This window comes from Pseudochaenichthys georgianus, chromosome 9 (genome assembly GCF_902827115.2).
Source record: "Pseudochaenichthys georgianus chromosome 9, fPseGeo1.2, whole genome shotgun sequence".
In the NCBI taxonomy this organism is placed as follows: Eukaryota; Metazoa; Chordata; class Actinopteri; order Perciformes; family Channichthyidae; genus Pseudochaenichthys; species Pseudochaenichthys georgianus.
Genome location: NC_047511.1, coordinates 13,097,479 through 13,113,659, shown reverse-complemented (window position 1 = coordinate 13,113,659; position 16,181 = coordinate 13,097,479).

The following is a 16,181-nucleotide window of genomic DNA, read 5'->3' as shown; positions in this document are numbered from 1 at the left end:
TGTTCTGGCAAACAGAATTCATTCCACGGACCAAATATCAAGGGGAAGATGTTAAAAAAGAGAAGAAATTTAAAGCAGCATAAATGTTCCAAATGTTTAAGAGTGGCCAGGGAATCCCGTGGGGCTTGTTCGGTATCGCTCTTTGTTCCTCGGACAGGAAGTAACTTTGCAAGCTGGTTTTCATTCAAGCTCCAGCTCCTGCACTCTCTCTTTAACACTCTCGGCTCACATTTGCATGCAACTAATCTTCTTGTCTTGGAAAAACAATCCCCCCCCCCCCCCCCCTGGTTTGGTGCACAAACATGTCAGAAGAGTTAAGGTATGTATCCGTCCAAGTAGCACGTTGACCTGTGAGTGTTTGTAAAAAGGCGGCTGATTTTACGGTTAGGAGGGCAGGTTAGCCACGGTCTCGGCAGCAGGTGACTGGAATGAGGTCATGATGTGGTCATGGGAGGGGGGGGCAGCCTGTGTGTACGTGTGTGTGTGTGTGTGTGTGTGTGTGTGTGTGTGTGTGTGTGTGTGCGTGCGTGCGTGTGTGTGTGTGTGTGTGTGTGTGTGTGTGTGTGTGTGTGTGTGTGTTGAAACCTCCGAACAACTGCTGTGAGGGAGGTGAAACACATCAGAGGCCGAGCTGTGGTGTTTTCCCTCTCAGCTCAAGGTGTCGTTTCACACCGCCAAGCCCTTCTGCTGTTGAATCCTCAGAGTGACAGCGGCGGATTGATTTGCTTCTCCATGAAAGAGATGGACTGCTACTACGAGCCCCAGGAGATAACAGGGGAGAGGGCCACAGCACGCACAGTGGAGAAAGACCCTGAAGCACCTGTGTTGCATTTAGACCACTTTATCTTGTGTTCTGCAGAACGCCTTGGCTCTTTAGTTCAGTTTCAGATACCTCCATCATCGCACTGAAACAACACAGCGATCCTTCATGCTGCATCCCAAATTGATCTTTGGATATCTGCTTTTTTGAATCATGGCAACAAATCAACCAGCCTTGTCAGATTAGAACAAATACATAGTCACTATTAGCACGTCTTTTTTCCCATCTGTTGCCCATAATGTGTCAGGATTTTGCTTTTTACAAATGGACCTTAAAACAGGTTACATTTTCTGCCACACTGGAGGGATCATCAACAAATGTGTTTACTTGAGGACGTAGGATTAAGGGTTTTCAAAAAGGAATGTCCCATTTCAAAAGGACAGGATTTGTAGTGTTTCTTGGCAAAAAAAACAAAAACAGTTTGCAACACTTGGTGTCCCACTGAGGTGCTGGTTAGTACTAATGGGGCGTTCAGATGCTCCTCGTAAAAGCGTCAATTTAGGAAAATATCATGTGACCACATTACATTTCTAAATGATTAGGACTTGATGTAAAACAGAGAGGACAAACTGACAAAGTAACATTACATACACTATCGTATTGTATGCTGGTTGAGCTAAAATATTTGAAATGTTTCAATAGACCTTTGAGAGATGGATGATATAATAATGGATCAGACATGAGAATAAAATGATATATTTATTCATTTATTAAAAATGACAGAAGACGTTGACGGTTCAATAATAGTAGTATAAATGTAAAGTATCCAAATAAATGAAATCAACTTTATTATAACATCATATTTTGTAAACAAGACGAATAAAAAGCAAAGGATCATTAAATGTTTATTAAATCTGCTGACCCAGGAAAGTGCATGGCAAAAACACAACAAGAAAACTGTGTTAAAACTATTTTTCTTTCGTAGCAGCTTCCACATTAACTATCCAGTGATCTAATGTAACACAATCTACAGAATAAAAGATTAACCAACAATACAAATACAATTGTTATCATATCCTGTCTTCATTCTTCTCCTTCTCTCATCCGTTGCCCGGGGCGTATAAACGTACAACAGAAGCAGTTTGGGGCATTTGCCTGACTTCGGCAAACATTGAGAATGTCTGGCATGTTGTGGCAAGTCTTCTGCAAAGATAATGTCTTCAAAGTGGTATCGCCTTTCACTCTTCCTTTCCTGTCCCATTTGCTGTGTGGCAAAGAGACATCAATCTCCTGAACAAGCTGTTTGATAGTTGATTCCAAAAGAGGTGGCGGGGAACTGGATCTCAGTTTAGCTTGTAATGATGCCTAAACAATCGCCATCCCCTTAAGGAGTAAAAAGGAGTGCGGGTGTAATTATTGAGGAGCCCTCGGTCGCTTCAGCCTGTCATGTGATAAGATTCATAGAGTGTGTTGAGAAAGATGAGTGAGTGTGAAATCCTCTCCGTTTGGCGTTCTCGGACTTCACATCCGACAAGATGAATGAGCTTGACAAGTTCTTCAGTTTCCATCTTCGCATTTGGCCTTCACGCTTTCTTTCTCTTCCTCGCTGCGCAGCCACTTTACGGGAGTCATGAGAACCGCCGCCATCAAAGAATGACTTTGTTAGGATATTATGAGCTGATGTGAGACAGAGGGTGGGAGAGGAGGAAAAAAGGGAAACATTGGTAATGGATCATAAATTACACTTTTTATGGGACGATGCGATCTGATCTGCCTGTCTGAGGTGATCGCAGCGAGCAGAGCCAGTCGGTTTCTGACGGCTGCTTGTCCTCGAGATGAGGGTACAAGTGAGAAAAAGGAGGAGAGCTACACCTAAAACAATTAGTCTCTGCAGACCAACTGACAGGGTGCGTCGTGCCAAAGTCCTGCAGAAATGAGAAACTCAGATGTTCTTTCAGACCAAATGTCATATCGGATTGACTCATTTATGGCCCTGGTTCAAATGTGTACGCATCTCTGTCTGGGAAGAGATCAGAAAAAGGAGAAGTCCCTCCTGTCTCCCAGATATCTTAGGTATCAAACAGGAAAACAATAAGGTGATTCACCGCACATTTAAAGAGGGAGTAGAAGAACAAGAAAAAAAAGAACAAGAGGAAATAGAAGAAGAGAGAAACTGTTTAACAAGTGCATACATATCTTACACTAGTTATACAGATTATCTGCTTATATTTAAATAGCCAAAAGCTATTTTATTGGTGGTTGGTTCATTATTGTTTTGATTAAAAATGACAACTTGATCTTGTAAAACAACATGAGAGTAACATTTAATTCTTGACAGAGGTCCAGTCACAGAGCATTTTCATGAAGCTAATTCTGTTCGAAAAGAATGAAAGAAACAATCTAGTTATTGAATATACACTTCTTACTGTATAAATGTGCATATTTATTCACTTGAACAATAACTGTATTGGATCCAGTTTCTAATTTTTTACTGAATTAAAGACATAACTTTATTAATTCCCAGAAGGAAATAAAACATGTTCTCTTCTTGTTGACATGATGATGAGTTTTGATAATCTAAAGGAAGTGCATGTGTCCATCTTCGGAGATAATTTATTTATATTCATAATTAATATTAAGGTTTATCTACACATCCGTTTGACCCTTTAAATTAGGTGAAAGAGCTGTGCCTTATCCTGTTTATTGTAATTTAATTAGATTCAAAATGACTTTACACATGATTTGTGTATCATTTTTCTAGCTTAATGCTCATTTTTCAAAACGTTTTGACCTTATTGTAGCGAAACCCTGCACGAGGAGGATATCGTATCCCCCTGAAGTCAGGAACAAAACATCAGAAGAGTCTCAGCAAGTGCAGCAGCCGCCACATACCACATTTTAACAAGTATCTTACCACACTCACGCTGTAACCAAGTCAAACCATATGGACAGGAGGAGGGGGGTGCTCTGGAGGGCCCAAAAGAGGCGTCCTATCTCAGGATCAAGCCATAAGTCATGTTGAAACGCCTTCGAGAACAACAACATGTGGACAATTACCATCATGGACATGGAGGTGGAAAACCAAAAGCAGACAGGCAGCTAACAGAGAGATAACAGATTTTACTTCATTAGAAAAACTGAAACAGTGTCTGGAAACTGGAAAAAAGTATTAATATTAATGAATATTTACCATACCAATTGTCACCAGTGTCTTTATTACTTGATAAGCTTGTTATATTGAAGTTCTATAATGTTCGAATGAACATTTCCTTTACATCATTTTATATATTTGTCATTATTATTGTATTATTGGGAAATGTGGAAATTCAAAAATAATATTCAGGAGGTTTGGCTGCACAGTATGAGTTTTGTAATGACTGGCCAACCAAGACTTAGTTCACTACATGTGCTACCTTGTGACCTTCTACCAAAAGAAGACATTCAAAATATCACCTGTTTTGTAGAATCACTCATATGATGACATTATTTTCATGATACCAACCTTATATTTACAGTGCTAGTTAAATATTCCAAAAAATGGGGTTGGGGTTAGGGCCCAAAACAGTTTGGACGAGCTAACAGTTGCTAACGCTAGCAAATTTCAGATATATACTGTTGTTCCATCCATCCATCTTCTCCCGCTTATCCGTGGTCGGGTCGCGGGGGTAGCAGTTCCAGCAGAGAGCCCCAAACTTTCTTTTCCCTGGCGACATCAACCAGCTCTGACTGGGGGATCCCAAGGCGCTCCCAGGCCAGCGAAGAGATATAATCCCTCCACCTGGTCCTAGGTCTACCCCTTGGTCTCTTCCCAGCTGGACGTGCCTGGAACACCTCCCTAGGGAGGCGCCCAGGTGGCATCCTAACTAGGTGCCCGAACCACCTCAACTGGCTTCTTTCGACGCGAAGGAGGAGCGGCTCAACTCCGAGTCCCTCCCTGATGACCGAACTTCTCACCTTATCTCTAAGGGAGACACCAGCCACCCGGCGGAGGAAACCCATCTCGGCCGCTTGTATCCGCGATCTCGTTCTTTCGGTCATGACCCATCCTTCATGACCATAGGTGAGGGTAGGAACGAAAATGGCCCGGTAGACAGAGAGCTTTGCCTTCCGGCTCAGCTCCCTTTTCGTCACAACGGTGCGGTAAAGCGACTGCAATACCGCTCCCGCTGCTCCGATTCTCCAGCCCATCTCACGCTCCATTGATCCCTCACTCGAGAACAAGACCCCGAGATACTTGAACTCCTTCACTTGGGGTAAGGACTCATTCCCTACTTGGAGTGGACAGTCCATCGGTTTCCTGCTGAGAACCATGGCCTCAGATTTGGAGGTGCTGATCCTCATCCCAGCCGCTTCACACTCGGTTGCGAACCGATCCAGTGAGTGCTGAAGGTCGCAGACCGATGAAGCCATCAGAACCACATCATCTGCAAAAAGCAGTGGTGCAATCCTTAGTCCACCGAACTGCAGACCCCCCCCCCCACGACTACGCCTCGAAATCCGATCCATGTATATTACAAACAGGATTGGTGACAAAGCGCAGCCCTGGCGGAGGCCAACCCTCACCGGAAATGGGTCCGACTTACTGCCGAGGACCCGGACACAGCTCTCGCTTTGGGAGTACAGAGATTGGATGGCCCTGAGTAGAGACCCCCTCACCCCATACTCCCGCAGCACCTCCCACAGTAACTCCCTGGGAACCCGGTCATACGCCTTCTCCAAGTCTACAAAACACATGTAGACCGGATAAGCGTACTCCCAGGCCCCCTCCAGGATCCTTGCGAGAGTAAAAAGCTGATCCGTCGTTCCACGACCAGGACGGAATCCGCATTGTTCCTCCTCAATCTGAGGTTCGACAATCGGCCTGACCCTCCTTTCGAGTACCTTGGAGTAAACTTTCCCGGGGAGGCTGAGTAGTGTGATGCCTCTGTAATTGGCACACACCCTCTGATCCCCCTTTTTGAAAAGGGGGACCACCACCCCGGTCTGCCACTCCTTCGGTACCGTTTCCGACTTCCACGCAACGTTGATGAGACGTGTCAACCATGACAGTCCCTCAACACCCAGAGCCTTCAGCATTTCCGGGCGGATCTCATCCACCCCCGGGGCTTTGCCACTGTGGAGTTGTTTGATGACCTCAGTGACCTCCCCCCGGGAGATTGGCGTTGATCCCCCGTCATACTCCAGCTCTGCCTCTAACATAGAGGGCGGAGTTGTCGGGTTCAGGAGTTCCTCAAAGTGTTCCTTCCAACGTCCCAACACTCCATCAGTTGAGGTCAACAACGTCCCATCCTTACTGTACACAGCTTGGATGGTTCCCTGCTTCCCCCTCCTGAGGTGTCGGACAGTTTTCCAGAACAACTTTGGTGCCGCCCGAAAGTCCTTCTCCATGTCTTCTCCGAACTTCTCCCACACCCGCTGCTTTGCCTCGGCCACGGATGAGGCTGCTGCCCTTCGGGCCTGTCGGTACCTTGCAACTGCTTCGGGAGTCCCCCGGGATAACAAATCCCTGAAGGCCTCCTTCTTCAGTCGGACGGCTTCCCTGACCACCGGTGTCCACCAGGAGGTTCGAGGGTTACCGCCCCTTGAGGCACCTAAGACCTTGAGACCACAGCTCCCCACCGCGGCTTCGGCAATAGAGGCTTTGAACACCGACCACTCTGGTTCAATGTCCCCAACCTCCACAGGAATGCCCGAAAAGCTCCGCCGGAGGTGTGAGTTGAAGGCCTCCTGAACTTGGGCCTCCTCCAGACGTTCCCAGTTCACCCGAACTACACGTTTGGGCTTACCAGGTCTATCCAGAGGCTTCCCCCGCCACTCGACCCAACTCACCACCAGATGGTGATCAGTTGACAACTCCGCCCCTCTCTTTACCCGAGTGTCCAAAACATACGGCCTCAGGTCCGATGATACGATAACGAAATCGATCATGGACCTTCTGCCTAGGGTGCTCTGGTACCACGTACACTTATGAGCATCCTTATGTTCGAACATGGTGTTTGTTATGGCCAATCCATGACTAGCACAGAAGTCCAGTAACAAACCACCACTCCGGTTCAGATCAGGGGGGCCGTTCCTCCCAATCACGCCCCTCCAAGTGTCTCCATCATTGCCCACATGTGCGTTGAAGTCTCCCAGCAAGACTAAGGAGTCCCCTTCAGGAGCCCCATACAGGACTCTTTCCAGGGTCTCCAAGAAGGCCGAATACTCTGAACTGCTGTTGGGTGCATAAGCACACACAACAGTCAGAGTTTTCCCCCCCATAACCGCAGGCATAGGGAGGCGACCCTCTCGTCCACTGGGGTAAACTCCAACAACGAAGCACCTAACCGGGGACTTGTGAGTATCCCCACACCCGCCCGGCGCCTCACACCTTGAGCAACTCCGGAGAAGAATAGAGTCCAACCCCTATCCAGAAGTAAGGTTCCAGAGCCGACGCTGTGCGTAGAGGTGAGCCCAACCAGATCCAACTGGTACCGCTCCACCTCCCGCACAAGCTCCGGCTCCTTCCCCCCCAGAGAGGTGACGTTCCACGTCCCCAAAGCCAGCTTCTGCCGCCCGGGTCTGGTCCGTCGAGACCCTCCGCTTTCACTGCCACCCGTCTGGCAGCGCACCCGACCCCATCGATGTTTCCCGTAGGTGGTGGGCCCGCGGGACAGAGAAGCGGAGGTGTTGCCCACGTTGCCTTTTCGGGCTGGGCCCGGCCGGGCTCCGTGGCAAGCCCGGCCACCAGACGCTCGCCGACGAGTCCTCCTTCTGGGCCTGGCTCCAGAAGGGGACCCCGGGCTTCCTCCGGGCCGGGTATCCTCACTTCTTGTTTTTCCTTTCATGAGGTCTTTTGAACCAATCTTAGTCTGGCCCCTTGCCTGAGACCAATTTGCCATGGGAGACCCTACCAGGAACACAAGGTTCCAGACAACACAGCCCCCAGGTTCATCAGGGCACACAAACCTCTCTACCACGGTAAGGTGCTGGTTCTTCTGTTGTTTAATTAGCATTATTCTCAGTGCAATCTTTTGTAGTTTTTATCATTTTAAACTACTAAACACTTGTTTTTCTAAAATCTTTAGTACAACATAGCTGCAGTAGATTTGATTGATAAAATCAAAATGCATGCCCACGTTTATGAAATAGTGTTGCACAAAAACATGTTTAGAAACTTTTCAGGTCAACGGTCAATATAAAAAAAATTCAATTTATTTATTTAATAAAAAAAAATTAAAACTTGGACCTTAGATATTGTTATTATTTATATGAATTCAGCTATGTCCCTTGTGAAATTGTCATTAAAGTTATGTAAGATCAATCTAGGGTACAACAGATGCATTAAATATGGTTGTAATCTTAAGGTGGTAAAACAAAATTATATTTCAGTGTAATATATTGTTACTAAAAGCAATCTGAAAACCTGGTGAATATCCATTGTTGATGCAGTATGTTAACATTTAAAGAAATGCATGTTACAGAATCTTGACTTTGAACTGTTGAAGTTAAATGCTACTCTGCCTCAAAATGTGATAAAGAGAGAAAAAGGATCTCATGTTTCTTATGAAGATAAATAATTAGTCTTGTGTGACAGCGAGCAGCTCGGTGAGAAATGGTGCCAATGCTGACAGCTCCAGTTAAAAGTATCTGTGGCAAAGAGTAAAAAATGACCTCGCTTTAAAATTACCCAAACATTCCTCCTACAGAGACATGCAAAACCTTTTAGTTCTACACAGCATGCACAAATAATGGTCCGCCACCTGGCTCGGCTACGTTGTCTTTTTTTGTTTTTATGTGGGAATTTCAGACTAATTCAGTCAGGAATGTGAGATGTGTTCTCAAGATGATGCACCTGATACTAAAAAGCACTTCACAAGAGCTCCAGTACAAGACCGATCGCTCCCTGGAGACCGTTGCTCTTCTTTCCGCCCTTTTCTTCTCCACCAACAGAGACGCCTGCTGGTGTGCACCGGACAGCCTCCTCACTGTCATTTACATTTTAAAGATATTTCTGAGGAGGAATCTCATTTAATCAGTGCTGGAATGGCACTGGATGGTACTTTAGTACACATTTAAGGTACTTTACCTATGCAGTAACTGATTAGTATTACAGCTTATAGTGAATGTAACTATTATAATGTGTTTTATGGATTGAGCTAACTGGCAGTAATAATAGAATATAATATAAATGATCCTTAACAAGTTATTTTTACTTTTGGTACTACATATTTTAACGCTTATAAGTTTGAAATATTGTACTTTTATTACAATATATTACATTTCATTTAGCTGATGTTTTTATCCAAACAATTGCATTCAACCATGAAGAAACCAACTCAAAAGCAAAAATCATGCCAGTACATTTCTTATTTATTAGCCCAACAGATCAAGTGCTACTGCATTGGCTTCACTTTAAGCCAAACCTAGTCAGTCTTATGTAAAGAAGAGAGATTCTTGCAGTCAAAACAGATGAGTTTTCAGTCTGGAACGGATGATGTGTAGGCTATCTTGTTCCACCATTTTGGGTCCAGGATAGCTAACAGGTGTGTTTTTGTTGAGTGGTACCTGGGTCCCACTTACTGTGAAGGAGCAAGTCGATTGGCCGATGCAAAGCGAAGTGTCGACACTGAAAAAACTGAAATGTAAATGAAATGTATGTCAACACATTTCTGTATTAGGTTAGTTCAAAGCTATAATATTAGATGAACATAATATTTTTTATTTAAACTTAAATGTATTGCTTTCATCTAACCTAATACAGTTATGTGAAATCTGTCCATTTAATTAAAGTCAACCTTTCCGTTTTTTCAGTGCATGCTGGAGTGTATGGTTTAGCCACATCCTGGTCCTGAATGTAGGAAGGCCCTGAGCACAGTAGACCAGTACCAGTGTCTTAAAGTGGACTCAGGCAGCCACTGCAGCCAGTGAAGGGAGTGGAGGAATAATGATCACAAATTACGATGGATTATTTTAGGGTTTGTTTCCTGGTAGCATATAAAGTAATCCAATAGCCGTACGTCTTCTCTTCTACATCTCAGAAGAAGATATTTTACTTGTAAATCGACGTTACAGTTTGCAGTTCCCTTCCTGTTACTGAAAACCATGTATATCCCCAGAGACTTAGATTTAAAATATTTGTGTTAAACTAAAGAAGAAACTATCCTACTTATTTAGCTAAAGGGAAAATGTACCATCACACATGGTTTTATATTTTTTGTTAAAAGTTGACTTTTTTGAGATACGTTGTTTCTCAAAACAGCTATAAAGCTTCAAACATATGATGATCTTATAGAATATGATGCATTACTGTCAATAAGACTACCCAATTGTTTATAAAGGAGTACAAAAACACACACTCAAAACATCTTCTAACACATTAATGCAGCAGTTATATTATTCCAGAAACATCACATGATGCCGGTGAACATTTGACTGCACAATGACTCATTTTACTTTTGATACTGCTAGTACATTGACTTTTACTTAAGTATTTTCACAGTGTGTTACTTTTATTCAAGTAAAGGACCTGAATCCACCACTGCTGCACATACTCTTTTTTGTTGGGACTCTTGAAGTGACGGCCTGAAACACCAGCAGGCTTGAGCTCAGCGGGGGGGCGGGGTATATAGAGGGGGTGGGTGGGTCTGGAGGGGAGGAAGAGTTTTTTGGCAGCAACATCAGAGAAGACTGGACACCTCGGATCAGGTCGATTAGAGCCTGCGTGCCCGTGTCCAGGTTTATGGTGGCTTTTCACAGGAACATAACCTCTTTGTTGGACAGAGGGGAGAGGCAGGTGTTTTTCTCCCCCCCCCCCCCCCCTTTCTCACCCCCTCTTCCTTCTTCATCACCAGTCAGTGTAACTCAATGAGTTGGACACACAGGCGCACTCTTGAGGATGAGCCATCAGCGTTTAACAATCGCCTCTCTATTCTTTAAACTAGAGGAATAACTCTTTACATGTTCAGGTGTTAGAGCCTCACTTTCCTCCTGGCAACCTTTCACACTAATGAAACAGACAGAGCTTTAACAGCACCATGGTGGGACCTCCTGGAACAAGCAGGAGCTTTATTGTGCTCATATGTTTTCTATGGTTTTCTCTCTTCTTAGTGGGAGATCATTACCACTTTGATTAATACTATCTTTAGCCTCTTTCTCATAAAAACAGCTAAAAGGAATATAAATAATGACATCAAATGATTTCTTGGTGCTACGGTTTGGTTTAGGTAGTTTTAAATACTACTACCCTAGTACAATTTGTATATATTTGTACTTTACTGGAAAAGCTTAAGTTTGACTTTATATTGAAACATTTTGGAAGCAAATATTGTACATTTTACTCCACTAAATGTGTGATTACTAAATATTACCACCTTTTTCATAGATCAAACCACAGTACATACAAAAGTTAAATGCCTTAATATATTTATATTATTTCAAAATTCAGCGGAATAAATGTGGTGCTTAAGAATATTTAATGCTTCATTTATTTACCTGTACTTTGAGGAACTCTCATGATATAGTTTGTATCTCATGATATTGTACTGTTGTCTACTACAATTTAGAGGGATTTAATGTACTTTTTAATCAACTATGATTATTTTGATGGCTACAGTTACTGACTACTTTGCAGATCATTAAGACAATAAACATTCAACAAATAAATGAAGATGTGTTTTTGTTTGTTTTAAGATATCGACAATTAGACATGCTTTCAAACCGTTTTCAATGTCATGGTAGTACATCGTGCTCCAGGGCGGTGTAAATAACACTAACAGTATGTGTAGGGCTACAGTAAGTCCGTAGCTACTGTCACTACGAACAGTTTGTATCCTAGCCACTGTTGAGGTACCTTTGAGCTAGGCGCGGGAGTCCCCACACTGCTCCACAGGCAGCTGCCCACTGCCACTAATAGGATGGGTTAAATGCAAAGTCTAAACTAGACTGGCTGTGTTCATGTGTGACGATTAAAGAAAATGATCCGATATCAAATCCTCCATTTCCTTCAACTACTCTCATAACTGCGACACAAACCGTACAACGGGACAAGATAATGTAAAAAAAGATCATCGTTGTAAATGCAAGTTTGCTTCACACCCAAAAATAAAGTTTGGCCGTTTGTTTCACTCTCAGTGCCAGGAGAGAAAACTGAAAACTATTATGCAAATTGTTCATAATCAGGGAAACAGTGGTGCTTAACTTCAGTCATTATTTATGCAAAAAGTAAAACAAACTGCCCTCATATGAGAGGCCATCTAGCTCACAACTAATACTTGGTCTTACAAACAATATCAGAATCTCACACATACACCATTAAACTATTTTATACATATAGCTAAACATTTTTACACGCACAATCATACTCTCTTTCATACACTTTTGTCTGGGCCATACATCAAACTTACTTACTTACTCAGGCTTCTTCTGATCCTTAGTTTGACCTTTCCCCTTAATCAGTTATCACACACACACACACACACACACACACACACACACACACACACACACACACACACACACACACACACACACACACACACACACACACACACACACACACACACACACACACACACACACACACACACACACACACACACACACACACACACACACACACACACACACACACACACACACACACACACACACATTTTGGCCCAGACCGGCCCACAACAATCAAACAAAAACACTTTAGCAGCTCCTGACCAGAGAAACATGTTCAATATTAGTGCACAACAAACTACCAAGATACATGTACCTGAACGCGCCATCAGAACAAAAATAAAACAAATATTAAAGTGGACCTATCATGCTATATTTGAATAATATATTGTAGGGCCATACCTATATAAAACATGTATGTGAAGTTTTTTTTTCAAAATACCAACAGGTCATGCATTTTAGCCATGCCTCATTTCGCTCTATTTGCTCTTTTCCAGCCCTGTTTTTGCAAGGGCTGATTCTGTGAGAAGTCTTCTTCGCTGCTTTTGTGGCAGACTACAGCGCCACTTACAGGCCTGGCATATGTACTACAGCGTCTCCAGTGCTTTCGAGCGGCAATGGCCGTGGCCCAACCCCCCATGCCCCTGAAAGGTGGAGAGTTGCCCATATAGGCGGAGCACCCCTTTTCTGACGTCAGAACATTTCAAATCTGTATCAGCTCCGTTGCAGCCCCGTTTTTAGAGATTTCGGTATGGAGGAAAAGAGAGAGGGTTGTGTTTTCTGACACTTGGTGAGTTCCCTGACACACCGGGGACACATATTCATGTATAAAAGACGTACAATAGTGCATTTTGCATGATAGGTCCTCTTTAAGTTCAGTCGGCCCAAAAGGCACGTCGGCCCACCGGGAAAGTGCCTGGTAGGCCAGATGGCCAGTCCAGCCCTGTTTACACCGTTACTCCATTACAGTTTGGAAGCAAATATTATAGTACTTTTTACTCCACAACATTTATATTACAGCTTTAGTAATAAAGCTCTTTTGCAGATTAGATTATTATTTAAAAATTAATTTTATTATAAGTCAAATTACACATCAGTATATCAAGTAATTCAAATAAATGCCTCCTTTTACCAAGAGCAATGCTTAAAGGTGGGGTAGGTAAGTTTGAGAAACCGGCTCGAGATACACTTTTTGTTATATTCCATGGAATGCTCTTAACATCCCGATAGCAATGAATACCTTAAGTGCTTTGACAAAAAATCCATAAACAAATGTCATCTGTGGAAGCCGTAATACTGTAAAAAGCACGACCAATCATTTTAGCCGGCCCGGCTAAAGTAACTGGATGGCCTACTTGCCTGTCAGCCTTCCATCTGTGCACAAACTTATCTCGTGCCCTCATTGGTCATGTGCGTGTCCGTGTGCGTTGGAGGAGGGGCTCTGTAAGGAAGTGGCAGATTTTTTCCGGCTGTGTATTTTCAAATTATAGCGCACTCGAGCTGGTTTCTCCAAAATTACCTACCCCACCTTTAAGGGATCATTACATAAATGCATCAATAATTATTATGCAATTATTTAAAGGTCACCTATTATGTAAAATCATAATTTTATCACCTTATCACCTGAATCTCCTCCGAGAGCACCATTGTGTTATTTTTAACCAAATATCTTGCAGAGGGGCGTGGGGAGTGGCTCCTTATTCTCGCACTTTTGAAACAGAGCTGAAACAGAGGGGTATATGGGATGCTACAATGCACGATCTGTTTGGTATTTCGAGGCAAACACTTCAGAGACATGCTTTGTATATATCTGAGACCTATTATATATTGATGAAACACTGTATAATAGGGGACCTTTAATATTTATGATTTCGAAATGGGACTTTCTGCATGAAGTATTATTTTTGTCTTTTTGTACTTAGAGTATATTCTGATGCTAATACTTTTGTACTTTTACTTGCGTAGCATTTTTGAATGCAGGGTTTTTACTTGTAACAGAGTATTTTAACACTGTAGTATTGTTACTTTAACTTTAGTAAAATATCTGAGTACTTCTTCCAACATGTGTAAAAAAACGGAGGAAAAAGGAAATAAAAAAAGGAACTCACCAATAGAAAAAGCATTTGAGCTCCATACTGTTTCAGAAATAATCCTTGATGTGGTTTGGAACATGATGGCGTTTAATCACAGCAGTGTTTAGCTGTATCCGCCGGTAGTATTCTGAGCAGGCATTAGCTCCCCCTCCTTTTTCTTTTTTTTTTAAGCTAAGGACCCAAAATCATCGTTTCTCTAACAGGGCTGGAATAGAGGGATATGAGGGATGTCTAAAATGCATGATTTTATATATTTGTATATATCTGAGACCCACAATATATGCCTAATAATAGCATAATAGGAGACCTTTAAAATCTTACCTTTTTATTAATTTTTTTATGAAAACTTGCCAAAAACAGTGTTTTTTCCAGAGATGAAAACGCCCCATATTATTTATCACTTAGTTTTGGATTTTTATTAATTGCCTTTCAGGGCTTCCGAACAGTTTTGCATTTTTTCATCTTCTTATTACAGACACATGCATTTCCTTACATTCGGTCTATATGCTGTAAAATGTATTATCTCTTCGATTTACACACGGCATCTATTGAACGTCTGTCCGTCCTGGGAGAGGGATCCCTCCTCTGTTGCTCTCCCTGAGGTTTCTCCCATTTTTTCCCCTTAAACTGTGGGTTTTCTCCAGAAGTTTTTCCTTGTACGATGTGAGGGTCTAAGGACAGAGGGTGTCGTTTTTCTCATACTGATATTCTGAACAATCTGTGTTGTTGTATTTGCTGTAAAGTGTCTCTACTGTAGGCTATTTTTTATTATATGTACAGCACTTTGGCTCGACCAAAAATCGTTTATAAATGTGCTATATAAATAAAACTTTATTTGATTTGATTTTCAAGCACCATATGGGTGGCCATATGGAGAGTGAGGCTGTTCGGATCTACACATGGCACATTCTCCCAGAACCAGAGGAGAGCGAGACAGGCTCCACACATCAATACTGCGTTCGTCTTTCACGTGTAGAAATACCAAACCATCAGTCACACAGCAGGCAGCACGGCCGAGTCCACGGACACATCCTCCCTGAACACGTGTGCAAAAATGTGTGCCATTTTTCTCTCATTCACACCTTGGATTGAATCATATTTAGCAGACTCCTTTGTATTTCATCGTTCCAAAAAAGTATTTTTTTTAAAGTTAGCTGCTGTTCTGTCTCACGATCACTTTGTTATGATTCCTGGGTAAAGACAAGGCTAAACTGGTTGAAAAGTGAATATATGGTTATATAATTTATCATCTTTATTTGTTGTGATTTAGGTGAAGACAAAAATACACAAGAAAAGACTAAAAACTAAATACCAACGGGGACCAAAGCAAACTAAATAATATAAAAATCAGTGATGACAAACATTATAATACAAATAAATAATAAATAATAATGATACAGAAGAAGGAAATGTATATTAGGCCTTGACACACAGATGAGATATGTTAGTAGATCATATGAATGGTGGTTTTGTTCTTTTCATGTGACGTGTCGACATTTTTCATTAAATCCATTAAATCAATTATGTAGGGGATTGGATTTCCAGTTTATCTGAAACCGTACTGTATATAAATTGTATTTCAATACATTGGCTTTTTCCATTTTTTCCAGGCATTATTTGAAGATGACATCTTTGTTTGGGGTGTCATGCTATGAGTTGCATCAACAGATAATCTTTTTCTCCGTGAACCTGCTGAACTGAAGAAAGTCAGAACTTAAGTCCTCTTTGTGCTACTGTACCCTCCACTACGGGCATGCAGGTATTTGGATTACATGATATAATGATAGTCATAAACCACCACCAAGGCAGATATGATTGAGGTGAAGAGAAGAATGGTTGACTGTGACTAGTGTTGATAACACGCCCAAACAAAAGACCCTGCACTGATAGAAGCGATAGCAAAA